At 45.6% G+C, this 14,813-nt stretch overlaps 1 protein-coding gene across 4 annotated transcripts in view; it reads left to right on the top strand.

Annotated features, from left to right (window-relative positions):
* SYT16 (synaptotagmin 16) overlaps positions 1 to 14,813 on the top strand; it is a 121,101-nt gene that overhangs the window by 37,606 nt on the left and 68,682 nt on the right. For all 4 annotated transcript variants that reach the window (XM_052696108.1, XM_052696105.1, XM_052696106.1 and 1 more), the window contains one exon: positions 9,012 to 9,178. The gene's annotated coding sequence lies outside the window, so the exon portion shown is untranslated. The remainder of the gene's footprint in view (positions 1 to 9,011; positions 9,179 to 14,813) is intronic.

Genomic DNA, 14,813 nt, shown 5'->3' with positions numbered 1-14,813 from the left:
TCTGCGAGATGAAATGCTCAGTGTGTCACCACTGCGAGGATGCAGTTGAGGTGTGTGTGGGGAGTGGGCAGTGTGCTCAGAGTCATTCCTGTCTGCTGTTGGATCACTGATCTGGATTCCAAGTCAGGGAGTTTGCTGTGGCTGATTCCTGGTTTTGTTGAGACAGCAGTGTTGTGCCAGTGCTGTGCTGAGTTTTCTCTGAAATTTTGGAAGGGACCGGGTGCAATGTTTGCAGAATCCAGGAGAGGAGTGCTATCACGCAGAGTGTGTAAGGACTTGATGTGCTAATAAAGATCCCCATAAAGTAACTGTGGAGGTGATAGGGAAGACATGCTACAGGGCTAACAAGAGCACACCTGGTGAGTTGAAGGTGGTATATGAGAAACAACATCAGAGTGCCCTTTTTGGTCTTTTTTACTGTTGAGCTAAATGTGGGTTGCGCTCAGCAGCAGATACCTTATTAGTTCAGAAGAAAATAAGTGTGCAGGCCAGAATTAGGAAGCGCTCCCTGCATGGTCTAACACAGGGAGCCAGGCTGGCATTCTCTGAAAGCGCAGGTGCTCTGATTCTGTTGTGTGTGTACCTGAGCTGGTGTCATGTAGCATGGGGAGAAAAGAGAGAATTAAAATAAGCCTAGGCACTGCTTGCTGAGATGCACGTTTTGACCTTCTCTGTCATAAAACCAGTGCATGGCCTTTGTAGACTGCAATTTGTAGATGAGAGGAAGAAATTAAAAAGGATAGAGGAGCCTTTAGAAGTCTGCATTTATTTATCCTTTCTTGAGAGGATGGCATTTGATAGATGTGTCACTGTGGTGTTGCACGGTTATATTCTTTCCCTGTCTCAAAATACTGCATTAGTGATACCATGGCAACAAAGAAGTTGTCTTTAAAGGAAAAGCAAAAAAAAAAGCATGACTTCAGCACTCAAGAAAGGTGGCAGACTGACAGCCCAAGCCTTCCCTTTCTACCAGAAAGGCAGTGGTGTCAGCTGTGACAAAAATGTATGTGATTATGAGCTCTGAGTTGTACTGTGACTGAAAACAAACCTGGGACGTGATCAAAGGCAAACCTACTGTAGTAAGCTGGTTGGGAATTTCTGAGACAACATATTCTTGTTACACAGACAAGAATATTTGGTTAAAATCTGTAACTTTTCTAAAAAAAAAGCATCTTGAAAAACCTTTGCTAAATACAGGTTGTGTCCTTATTCAGGATGGTATTTCTCTCTGGGCAGGGTATGGAGACAGCAGGAGAAGCCAGATGTCTCTTGCCACAGCAGTAGGTTTTCCAGTGGTAAGGCAAAGGACACATGGAAGCTGCCAGTTTAAGCCTCTGCCCTACTTGGTTCAGACTTGAATTTGAACATGGGTCTCATCTCTAACATGAAAGCAGAAGATTGTCTTTTAGGGTCTCGCTTTCTTATCACAGTTGATCTAATCCAAATTGTATGGATATTTATCACTGCAGTCTTTTTCTTGCTTTTCTACGTCTTAGTTGAAGGCTTCCACCACCAGGTGAGTCCCCTCACTGCTCTGTCTGATGGCTGTTTTTACCATGGAAAATTGTTGCAGTGTGTGAAACAGTTTGAGACTGGCTTGTAGGTTAGGGTGAGAATTGAGATAGAGGGGAAGTGACAGCACAGGCTTGGGCATAAGGGTTTTCTCATGGCAGGTAGAGCACTCGCCTACACACTCAGTCTGTTACAGTTTTCTAAAGATCTTTTCCCTAGCGCTGATCCAAATTACTGGGAGTCTTGGAAGAGGACTTTCTGTCTTCCAGTTTTTCATTGCTGGTCTGGAGAAGCATTGAGGAAAGTTGTGAAGGTGGCAGCTCACTCTGGTTATCTCAGACATTGGTTCAACTCTGAGAAAAAACTTGTTTTTTTATTTACAGGGATTCTTCATATGGTGCAAAAATTGCAGGGTAAAAGTGTCTGAGGGCTTTTCGCACAAAAGATCAAGAAGAAGAGAGTTAAAGACAGCTATTCAATGGAAGGTAGGCAGTGTGATCACTGTGGACAGTGGGGCACGCAGAAAGATTCCAGCTACTCTGCCCAGCCTGAAATGCTTATCAACATTGGCCTGGTAAAAGCCAGAAAGAGAAGAGAAGAGAAGGGATTATGTAGGTGTTACAGTTGATTCCATCTCTGACTCTTGAGCACAGTAAGACTGTTTCTCGCTAAAAGTTTATGCCCTGTTTTTTATATATATATATATATATATATATATATATATGAAGAAACTGGTCAGAAGGATGGTTTGTGGTCAGACTGAGCTGAATGCTCCCAGTGTCCCAAGGAAAGGGGGTAAATCTGTGCGGGTCTCAAAGCCTTCCTGTTGTAGTTTGAGGCAAGGATCAGAACTGAGGCCTGGCGGGTACCACAATAGTCCTCAGGCTGTCTCTGCTGAACTCTCTCAGCCCTGATACATAGGGGGACCAACATCAAGTCCTTGAATGGCAACTCAAGTGTTGTGCTGCTGCAATTTTCAGTCTCCCTGGTCTTGTTAACTTCACTGTATTTTAAAAGCCATGTTGAATTTTCTAAAGTTATTAATAAGATTGACAATTATTCCTTTAATCATTCTTTTGAGACCTTGGCAGTCAGTTGGGTCACCTGCATTAGATGACATGCGTTCTCCCCTGTCCATTATGACATGCTTCTGTTTCCTGTTTTCATTTCTGTTTGTTCTGTGTGTGTGCTGAGAAATGGAGTGAGAGCCAGGACTCTTCTAAATGCAGAACATCAGGCATCATCATATGCAAACACAATGTACTTGCTGTTGATTTGACCTGGAGTTGTTTGAAACACATCCAGCAAAACTAATACTTCATCCTTTCTAATGAGAAAATGCCTTCTGTTGAAGGCAGAATATTTCACAGAACAGTTTGCTTGGTCTCAAACACTGACAGCAGCATTGCTCAAGATTAGGATGGCATTTCTGCTGCAGAGAAAGTAATGTGGCTGCAGAGCATTACATAGTAAGCTCTATAGTAGACTTTATGAGGTGGGAGATCTCACAAATTTTGAGATTTGCTGGCCTGAAAACAGTGAGTCTGGCTGTGAAGAAAGGGTGACAAGAATGTGAGACGTTGTATTGGGAAAAGTAAAATGTGAGTTTATGGGAGAACTTTACAGAATGATAGAATGTCCTGGGTTGCACAGGAGCACAGTGCTCATCCAGTTCCAACCCCCTGCTGTGTGCAGATCACCAACCAGCAGCCCAGGCTGCCCAGAGCCACATCCAGCCTGGCCTTGAATGCCTGCAGGGATGGGGCATCCACAGCCTCCTTGGGCAACCTGTGCCAGTGCCTCGCCACCCTCTGGGGGAAAAACTTCCTCCTAATATCCAACCTAAACCTCCCTGTCTCAGTTTAAGACCACTCCCCCTTGTCCTGTCACCATCCACCCTCACAAACAGCCATTCCCCCTCCTGTTTATACGCTCCCTTCAAGTGCTGGAAGGCCACAATGCGGCCTTCATGTCGTCTGTTGGGTCTAGACACTGAAGGGTCTGTGTAGATCAACAGGACTTTTCTTGATGGCTCTTTTGGACCTAAACTCTACTGCTTTTTGTTCACTCTGTGCTGTGGCTCCCATTCTGTGGAGCGGTTGTGTCAGTGTTTCACTGGTAAACAGAAGTGCTGGGGGCATAAACACATTGAGGCCTGCAAGTTGTTTGGATGCTGCGGCTGTGTGGGTTGTAGAAGAAAGGGAAAGGAAGGTGCTGTACTGTGTCAGAAGCCTTTGAAATTGCATCCTTCTGTCTTAGGCCGTGAGGCTGCTTAAATCTCTAAAGGTGACCTGCAAACACATCAGCAGCAGCTATCGGTGGCCACACTTTTTCACACTTTGTTCAATCCAGTTTTGCAGACAAACTTAATAAATGCAGTCAGGTCAAAAGTATCTATCAGTCCTTCATATTTCTTATATAACAACCAGGAGAACTTTCATTTCTTGCTATCTGTAAACCAGTACATAAAAATGAAGTGTGTGTGAAATTTGAACCTTGATGAAGGGCAAGGCAAGTCCTTCAGCCTTGGGTGGGAATTTTACCCTCCTGCTACAGTGCTCCATGGAATCTGATTGTCTTTCTGATAACGTATTTGTGGATCACCTTGAGGAGAAGAGGAAAAGTTGCACAACTGTTCCCTCACAGTGCTGTTAGGAAGGGTCAGGCTTTGTCTCCTTCAATATAGATATCAGGAAAGAGCTGCAATCCTGTGAAAACACACATTTATTTCTGAAGTGTTTGTGTATTGTGTGTGCGGTGCACATGAATAGAATTGCCACCTGTCCAAAACTGATAAGGATGATCCTGGGAGCAGTGATCATGCACTCCTTATTCTAGCACTTTCCTATATGAAGAATTTGCTCTTACCTCGGTTCCTACCTCGGTTGGAACTTAGGAAGTGCTGCATGCAATGAGCTGCTTTGTCCCTTGTGGCACTTTCTCAGTTTGCATAGATACAGATTCATTATAGATTTTGCTGTTCTGTAATCAGTGTTATATGTGTCTCATGAAGACCCTTTAGCTTTTTATTTTTATGCACCCTCAGAAAGATCCCATTAACCATATATCCTCTTCCACTATGAATCCACATATGGCACTATTTTCCTTTGTAGCCCTGACCTTGTGAGTGGGGAGGGTGACTCCTGAGATTCTGATGCTCGTGTGCTTTGAGCAATGAGAAGTGCCTGAGAAACCTTTGTGGTGGTTTCCATCACACCCAGAAGGGAATTTGCCCTTGCAGTAAGACTGCTGTCATCATTTCACCCCAGATAACTTTCTTTCAGAAGCTGCTGATTATTGCCAAGCGTGAGGCTTATTACAGATGGACTCCTGTGCTTTGCTGTGCTGTGACATTGCTGATAGGGAAGAGGATACGTAGGTATGCATGTAGGTGGAAACTTTCTAATACATCATAATAGCAATAATAATAATGTGCACTTCTATTGCCTTGCAGCTTTTGCTAGAACTTCTGCCCACACATCAGCCTACTTGGTTCACAATGCAGTGTGCATGCTAGACAATTAGTGGTTGATAATGAAAAATGTCATGGGAACCAGCAGGAAAATCATAGCTTACTCCAAATATATAATGAAAGGTAATTAGCGTAGACAGTAAAACAGACAATTTATGGTTTTTTTCGTAATTAAAAAGTACCAGTAAACATTCCTATTGCAGGAAGCTTGGTATCAATTGGAATTAAAGAGCTATTGCCTGGAATAGGATTTTATGCAAAAGATTAACCCTTGCAAAGCTGATTTGATTAAGGCTTTGTTAGCAGATTCTTGAGTGCATATGTAGTGTACTTCCATTCATTTGCATGGACTCTTTGGAGGTGCCCAGCAGGCTAGATGAATTGCTGTGAAACCTGCTGAAAAGCAAGTAGCAGCTGGATATGATCACAGAATATGATGACTGTCACAGCCTGGCCAATACTTCTCTACTGCTCTTCCAGGCAGACTGCTTTGTGGTCATCTTTTAGCATGGAGGTGGCTTTGAGGAAGCTGTTAGAGCAGGAACAGCATTGTAATATCTTGTGCCCCCTGTGTCCTCTGCCAGATGCCACGTTTTCCTGCCTTTTGTCTCTGATATCCTCTTTCCTGGCTTGGGGCCCTTCCCATTGTGCCTCTGCTTTGTACTTCAGCAGAGCACACACAGGATTGCGTGCAGTTATGCTTGCCCTTAACCTGCTGGGTGTGTCAACACCATTTCCTGGCTTCCAATCTCACCTGGGGCTGCAGAACACGTGGGCTCACTGTGGCACTGCATGAAGGTATCTACAGAATTGATTACTTAGCTTAAAAATGCATGAATGAGTGGAAGAGAGTACTGGCTGAATGGGACTGTACATGTCTCAAAGTGCATGGTGCCCCGCTCCTTCCCTAGCCTTGGTTGCCCAGAGTGTGAACCAGGAATTCAGTACCACACTGTTTTTTCCTTTCCATCTGGTGCTGTGAGGCTGATTGTTTCACTTATGCATGAAGCTCTGATACGCTCCAGCAATGCTGTAATGCAAGTCACGTGTGTGTTTCTGCTCTTCTTCCCTCTCAGCACCCTCCCAGGTACAAACATCCTCCTGCAAGCCAGAGCACAGCTCTAGCCCAAATTGGTCTTGAAATAATTTCCCAGGCATAGTCTTAGCCTGGAGATCAATCCTGCAGAGCAATCCCTTCAGCTGCAGGCAGAGAGGAGAGCTGGGACGTCATTAGGACCACATGCAGGTGCAGCTCATTTCTTTCTGATCGCAGAGGAGCAGAGAGCCAGCGTGGCTCCAACACAGAGGAATCTGTGCTTCCAGCAGGAACCAGGTGCTCAGACTGTAATCTTTCAACCCATGTATGTGAGACAGCGCTCAGGTGTAAATCTCACAGCCCTCCCTCAGAGATACCATGGCACAAGTTTCCAGTATCTGGCACAGATAGTATGAGGGAGAGAAAACTGCTTACAGCTGTGTGACCGGATGTGTGAGCTCCTATGCTGCAGAAACCCCAGGCACCTTCTTGCAGTACAGCACGCATTCCTTAGATGAGCGGTGCTGTATCAGGAGGTAAATCTGTACAGGAGGCGCCTCACACCCTGCCCCCAGAGAGTAGGGGAAGCCTCAAGGGTTGTCTCAAGTCCTACACCGCTGTACTACTGCATCCATGTAGGCAGCAGATGGTAACAGGTCTCTGAACTTTCTTTCAGGATGCCTGCTCTTTCCTCTGGGATTTTGCAAGGTGTGATACAGGACTTGGAGAAAGGGATTCCTTGGAAGCTTCTGTGGCTGGGGTCATGTAGCATTACAGAGCTTGTGGTGGGCAACTGGTGTTCAAAAATATTGGTAGCTTGCTTCTTTCTTGTCTGAGAAGGGCAAACTATGACATCTCCTTGGGCTTAGAACTGAGATTTGTTGAAAGGGCTTAATAAATAGGAACAGCAGTGTCCTTGCACCCTCCACATCACTCTCTCTGCAATGAAATCCTTCACAGCCTTCATAGCATTGTCAGTTTGCTACGAATCCACTTCAAATCTGCAGATTTTAAGCTCAGCTTCACACAACGCATACATTCATACGGAGGCACAAAAGTGTTTCTGTCGAGATGTGATGATCCCAGATGGATTGTATTGTGTTTGTATGGTAAGGTAGAGATGATAATCCTCTTTTCTGCCAAAGCTATGCTTGAGAAAAGGAAGAGTCAGAGATGGGACCCAGCTGGGCTGTTGTATATATTCTGGAGTTCTGGCGATTTTGATTTCTGCTCAGCTCCTTTGATTTATACTTGGCTTCTGCAGGCACTTAGTGGTGACTTCAGCAGCTGAAAATAGCAGGAGTGGGTGTATCACTCAGCTGCTCTCACATCCCCAGCCCTGCTCCTTGGGTTGGGATGTGGAGGAGGAGATGGGCAAATTTCAGCCCCAAAAGGGAGACCAGACTCCCTGTCTTCTTGGGCTGTGCTTTGGGCTGGGGAGACACAAGGGGAATGTAGGTGCAATTGCTAGAGAAGTAACTGCACTGTGTAGAAGAGAGCAGGGCAAATATGGACTTGATTGTGTTGTCATTTAAGTTTACATAATTCACATAATTCAGTGTGTGTTAACATTCCCTCCACAGGCTGGAGTGAGCAACATCAGAGCCAGCTCCTGAGTTTGTGTAGCCCATATAGTGCTGGATTTGGCATCCAGCACTCATCTGCTTTGTATGTGGGCTGCTGCTAAGCATTTGTGATTTTTGTTTCCAGTTAAGGCACGTTGACTTGTAGGAAATCAGTTTTTTAAATCCCCTTGATTATAGTCCTGGTGAGCGCTCTCAGGGCTGTAACTGCAGATGGTTCAGCTCTTCCAGCCTGAGCCTTTTGCTGAGTCAAGTTTTGTAAGCTCCCAGTGGGATGTTTTACAGGCAGGGCTGGCTCTGTTTACATCCTTTCCTCCTGCTCATCTCATCTGTGAGCTGTAGCTTTGCAATCACAGACATCCCTGGTGTGCCACTGGTGCTGTTGATGTTTCATCTTTATAGGATCTTTGATTTGAATCGGACAACTGAACTTTACCCCTTCTTGAGTGAAGTAATTATCAGAATAACAAGCCAATTTTTTTTCTTTTGCAGACAGTACTTACATTTTTTGACATGTGCCCTTGCCATCCACACTGGGTGATCTATGTAGTGTTTGTCCCTTGTTTTGGCATTTTGATATGTGTGAGAGAGGTGAAATGGCTTTAAAAGCTTTTTGCTGGCGCCTGCGGTTTTCAGCAGACCTACTGGCACAGCTGACTCTGATAAATTGAAATGAGACTATTTCTCTACAATTTGACATAGGGATGTTGAGGTGTAGGACTAGGTTATCAGCTGATGCATATCCACTGTGCTTGCTATACATGGCCAAAACTGACACCAGGAGAGCTAACCTGAATTACCTCAGCTGGAGGTTGGTCCTTTGCAACAAAGACTGGGAATTATGTGGTACTGTAATATACTTCCTACTGAAGGGTAAGGTAACAGATTGACAAGGTTCATAGACTAGGCGTTAGCCTGTTCTTAGTAGAAGTAATGCAGTTAATGAGTGCCATTACAGCATAGTCAATCTTACAGAAAAACGTCCAAACTGAAAAGGAGGTATTGAGACCTTCTCACCTGGAGCTAATCTGCCCCACAGCCTGCCCTACGTACTGCAAGCTGTACAGAAATGCTTTAAGGCCAGTGGCGCTATCTTGGCTGGATCCTCATTGCTAGTATAGACTGACAGCCCCTCTCCTGAAACCAGAGGACTTCTGCACTAATATGAAAGTTTATTAGAGTTGGTAAGAGTCTCCCGTGGTGGTATTCACAATGTGATGAAAATGAAGACCTCCATCAGAATCTTGCTTAGTGTGCAATATAACTTGCTGTTGTTGTCCTCAAAAGACTGGCCCAATGTGGATCTTCTAACCACTTAACACAAGGCCAAGGTGTCATTAAGCGTATCTTTCTCTAGGTAATTTATCCCATTTATGCTGATATTTTCTTTGTAAATTTCTGTCTCTAGATACTTCTGAGGCCATTGGGTCTTTGCCTGTGGTTGGAGTCTTTGTTGTCCTCCTTCCAGACCTCCTTCTCTCCATCAAGAGGAACTTTGAAAAGAAAGGTGGGTTCTCATGCCTGGAACAACAAGGGAGAAGAAAACATTACAGTCTAGAGCTCATGATGGCCTGGGTGAGTATCACAATACTATACCACCTTTGATGTACAGAATCTTCTTGAGACTTTGATTGTGGAGAGAATAGAGATATTTACAGTGTCTCAGGTTGTTTGTGCGGTTAACTGCAGGGATTTGGATAGACTGTAGCAACCTCCAGAACTCGATCAAATGGATGTACAATTGCTGCCAGGCTCCCATTATCATTGCTGTTTGGAGTACTCTCATGAGAAATGGAGGGCAACACTAGAAAAAAGTGCACTCCCCACGCTGTTATGGGAGTGTTTTGTTAATTCAGTTAAAATGTGAATAATTTGGAGTAACAGCACTGCCTTTCTGCTCCTGAAGGATATGCCTGCCCTGGTTTTCTTGCAGCAGCTATTATATGCTCTTTCATGCATTTGTTGTTGTCTGGAAACATTATGTCTTGAGTAAACCCATGAGTCCTAGGGACAAAAGAACTGTGAAAGAGCCCATCAGGGAATTTGACTCTGTTATAAAAATAACATTTTAATTTTTCTTAGCTGTCAGAAGATGCATCCATCCTGTTAATGATGGTAAATGGGAATTTGGTGATTTCATCGTATATTTGTTGGTGAATTTGCATGTTGTAAGTATAGAGTCATCAAAACAATTAGCCAAGAAGTGGCCTCAGAAACCTTGCAATTAAAACGTCTGCTTCCTAGTGGTTCACTCATAAAGCTAATTGTAGAAGGGCATAGTTGCAAAGCCTGGAGCCCTTGGAGCCTTTTTGGTGCATGTTTTGCCTTGCATTATGAGTCCCACTTTACTATTGCAAGGGGTAAGATCCTGTCATACCTGAAGAGTCCAAGTTTTTTGAACAAGCAAATGTGAAGTCAGTGGTGCTCACTGATTTCTTGCTAAATTTGTTAATGAGCCAAGGTCAGGCTGATGGTACCAGCAAGTTTAAAAAGCAAATGGTGTTTGAAAGGTCCTCCTGCTAAAGGTTCTGACTTCAATGTTTCTATGCAAAGATTATGGTGGGTATTTTTTTGTTGTTTTGTTTTTTAAACTATGTTTTCTTCATCAAGGATATATTTAAGTCTTTTATCCCTTCCCTTCCCCTCCCATCAAGTAGTATAAAAATGTGGCTTTTATTTCAGTTTTTGAGATGGCACATCTTGCAGGAGTATGTAGGCGTTGACATTCTATAGAGCTGTCACAGGCTATCATGTAAACATGTATTTGCAGTGCCTTTTAAAATGTGAATTATTACTAAACAGGGTGGCTTTTTTTTTTTTGTGTATGTGTTTTGTTCCTTCCAAATTTTGAAAGACAAAAAATTGCTTCCCAGCTGACATGCTCGATGGCAGTTTTCATTTCAGACTAAATCTTGTGTATCTGAGTAATAAACCTTTGAAAACATGGGTTTATAATGGAAACACTAATTCAACTTTAACTACAGCTGTGCCATACAAGCAAAATACCACACACATTAATGAGGTGCTAAATCTGATACGGCAGAGTAATGTGTTGTAATCATTAATTACAATGGAAACTTGAAGTTGGAGCCTGCTTTTTCCCTTCAAACAAAATCAGGTTGGTGAGTTGGAGCTAAGAGTTATTTAAAAATATCAGCTGTCTATTTTTAGTTAAAATTTCACAATGCTGTTTGGATAGTTGTAAGGCCAATACAGAATATACATGTAGGTAAAGGTGATGCTTTTTAAAAGACAGCAGTGTGAGAGGACAGATTAAAGAGGACGGTGCTAACACAGCATGTCATATGGCAAGTGCAGAAAGCTGGAGCCTGAGCTTGGGCTGGGAAGCCATGAGAGCCCATTTTTGGAGCAGTAGTTCCTAGTGAGGGAGCTCTCCCAAGAGGAGGGCTGACAAGCAAGAGTTGGTTTCAAATCTGGTCTGAATTTGCTGGGTGGAAAGGAGCAGGATGAGAGTGTCTGTAACATGTTACTGGTTAATAATTTAAAAATGTTAAGTGAATTTAAAAAATCACCTTTCCTATCCTCCACTTCTTTTTCTGGTGAGCTGTGTTTATTACAAGGAGATCTTAATTCTACAGGTGTTGCTGTTCTCTAATTGGGGAAATCACTGCTCCACATTTGGAATTAGCAGTGGTTAGAACATATTGCTTTGCTATGACTATTGGTTTTATAACTGTCTAAACAAATGCATTTTGCATTTGACATGACCGTAACTTCCACAACAGGATAAACCCAACTTTACAGTGGTGGCCTGCACAGATTTTTCTGGATTTGATGCATGTTTTTCTCCTGTCCTTGGATCAAGCTGAGTTTTAATTTCCCTGCCAATAAAAAAGACAGTTGGTATTGAAACATAGGCAGTTCTGCCTGCTTTGCACTCTCCAGGTGCATGAACTGACATTCAGATGACGTACTGTAAACTGCCAAAGTCTTTGTTTTTGTCTTTTCTGTAAAGAGCCTGACCTTAGAACTGGTTAAGTGACAATGAAATAGACGTTTCCATCATCATGGCTCTGTGATGTCAGTTTTGTTCCTAATTTAATTGTAATTGCACAGTTTGTGTCCTTATGAGAGGAACAAGATAAGGGAAAGATGTTGGTGAAAATGACGCCATAATTGTAAACATTTCAGAAAACTCCAAGATAAAGGCTCTTAATTGCTAGGACACAATGGATAATGTTTCTGATGCTTGAGGCTTTTGTGGATCCTGCTCTTGATTTCCTCATTGACCTTAATAATCCCTTGCACGAGGATGTGCTGCTGCTCATGTTACTCCTTAGCATCAGGAGACCCTTTGTTGCTGGGGTTGGACCTTGTCTGAACATTGTTCAGATTTTGGACTGGCTTGGCACTATAAGGGCAAGCTTAGAGCAGGCTGCAGAGCTGGATGGAGAATCTGGTTAATGCTTCAGTGAGAGAAATCTAGCATAGTTAACTTCGCACATATTGGGCTTGCTTGGCTATACCCAAGCATGTGTATGATGGCATGGAAGATTGCTGAGCTGGCTGCTGTGATACAGATCCACAATGTTGGCTATGTGCAGAGTGAGCTGGAGTTGTTCCTCCCAGCATCAGTGTTCTTAAAGGTGGTGAGGGAATGTGTGTGGGAGATGAAATCTCCACTTGAAATGCCTACCTGCACAAGGAAGAAGGCCCTTTCCTCAAGCAGAGGCCTGACATATCACCGGGGTCTCATGTGAGACCTCTTTTGCTGCTCTGATGGTTTGGAACCCGTCTTGAAGTGTGAATTCCATGACTAAGAGGTGGAGGTATTGTTCTTACAGATGGTATTTCCTGTGTTGCTGGGCCCTTTGCTTCAGAAGTTCACAAATGAAATGAACTTCACAGAAACATTGGGTATTGCTGGATGTTTGTGTAAAGAGCTGTGTCAGACTGTATGCTTCAGTGCTATGACTCAAAAAAGAAAAATGCCTGTTTTGTTCTGAATTGTACTCTTTTATATAGTGGTATGACCTGAGACCAGGAAAGAAATTGTGGTTTTCTTACAGGGCTTTATACAAAACTATTCCAGTTACATCTTGCCTTGACCACTTACCAATCCTGTTCTCCTGGTATGTGAAATCACCTTAATAATCAGCAGATTTGAAGAAACTTTTTTTTTTTCCTTTCTGGTTCATCAGCCTTGAGAGCTTTATCAATTAAAGCTTCAACAAGGACAGGGCTGGATGAGGAGAGTCAGCGAAGGGTTCAGCTCCCCTGGGAGCTTGTGTCACAGCATGGTATGCCCTTTGCCAGGGGTACAGCGAACGGCGGGGAGTATTACCTGGGTGTCTGCGGGAATGGTGGGAAATAGTGGTGGTGCGTGGCAGGTTGGACTGGATGATCTGGAGGTCTCTTGCAGCCTTTGTGATTCTGTGATTGTAAAGCTGTCTCACCACAGCACTGGGAGCTGGCTGTGGGGGCATCTCCTTGAGCAGGACACTCAGGGACACAGCGTTTCTCCCGTTTTTGTAGAGGCCGAGGCTGGCAGAACAAATGGACGCTCAGGGAGAGGCGGGCTGGTCCCTGCCCAGCTGTTAACGGGAGTCTGCTTCAGGCGTCCATGCAGTGGCCTCTTCAACTGCGTGGGGTGTGGCTCCCTCAGGTGTGGTTTTCCTTTGGAGAGAGCTTCCACCCGCTTGCTGAGCAGCGTTCTCTGCACGTCCAGCATGCTCAGCTCTGCGGCAGGTGGCAGGTAGGGCGTCAGTCGTTTTGTAGCCACCTTCCAGAGCAGGGACGCGGAGCTGCAGATGTTTGCGATGGAATCCGATGTGCCAGGCATGCCTGGCTGTTGTGTGAAGGAGTGCATCTCTGCAGCAGCGCGTCTCTGCGGCCACCTCGTGCTGCTGATAACGACGGCCCCTGCCTACTCAAAGGTCAGGAACGTTTCCGAGTCCTGCTGTATGCCAAGAATGAGCTCAATCCAGAGGACTTTGCCGGTGGCGGTGGTCAGCTTGAGCTTGCAGTGTCGGTTGGAGGGCAGCAACTCGAGGTTCATTGTGGCCGACTGAGGCATAGCCACCCAGGCTTCTCTCACGAGTTCCTGGAACCAGGTTGCGGTTTTCTCCATTTCCAGGTAGGACTCGTTGCAGAGGGTTTGCAGCAGGCTGGGCATCTGCTCTGTCAGCTGGTCCTCAGGGTGGTGGAGGAAGCACATCAGGTGTGGCATGTGCTGCTCCGTTTGGCACGTGCACTGGCGCTCCACGCGGATGCAGGAGTTCCTCACCCCTATCCTCTCTCTGGGGCCCACCTCCAACTGGAAGACGTGGCCCGGGGGTGCCTTCAGGGGCACGAGCATGCGGTAGACAGTGTAGCACCCATCGGGACCCCTGCCTTCAAAGCCAACGCCCACCCCAATGGCTGGCTGCAGCCGTGGCATGAAGTAACCCTGGGCAACTGTGTGACAGACGCTCAGAAGTTCATCCACCAGCTCCTCCACCACCTTGCACTTGTTTCTCCGGGACTTCAGCGGCCAAATGGAGAACTCGGAGTAAAACCTGCTCACGTAGGTGACATCACCGGGGTCTCCGTGGCACACCGGCTCCCACATCTCCCTGTCGCATTTGTTCCAAAGGTCAAACAGCTGTTGGGACAACTCTGCTGCTTGCCTTTCCCTGTACCGTTTGCGGATGAAGAGGAAGAGCAGGAAAAGCAGCAGTACAGCCAAGGCCCACACTTTCCAGGACTGCAGTGCAGAGAAGTACGAGCCTTGCACCCCCATCCTGCTCTCCTCCGCGTTCTTGTCTTCTGTCTCCAGCAGCAGCTTTGTCATCTGCTCTTGCAGATACGCCTCATACTGCTGCGCGTGCTCATGCGTGTCCGCATCCAAACTATCACCAAGAAGTAGTCTTCTGTTCGCCAACAAGGCTAACAGTAACACCAAAGCCATGATCTGGAAGAGGGGAGAGAGGGGAGGTCAGTGGGGCTGGGTGGGAGCTCGCACGGGGCTGGGGGAGCGGGGCCAGGAGCCACAGCCCCTGGGGTCAGGTAGGAGCGGGGGTGAGGGAGCTGGGAGGCAGGAGGTGACTGCCCGCAGAGCTGCTCGCAGGCTCCCTGAGCGCTCGCTGCTGTCTCTGCAGGCTCCCAAAGCCCCCGCGGGCCGGCGTTTGCGCCCGGCCCAGCACAGCCCTCCCCCTGCTGCTGTACTCACCGCTGGCCTAGGCCAAAGTGGAGCTTGGCTGCCTGCTCA

The sequence above is a fragment of the Tympanuchus pallidicinctus genome, unplaced genomic scaffold (genome assembly GCF_026119805.1).
Source record: "Tympanuchus pallidicinctus isolate F22 unplaced genomic scaffold, pur_lepc_1.0 scaffold3, whole genome shotgun sequence".
Classification (NCBI taxonomy): Eukaryota; Metazoa; Chordata; class Aves; order Galliformes; family Phasianidae; genus Tympanuchus; species Tympanuchus pallidicinctus.
The sequence above is the reverse complement of the archived record's forward strand: the minus strand, read 5'-3'. Positions and strand labels throughout refer to the sequence as shown.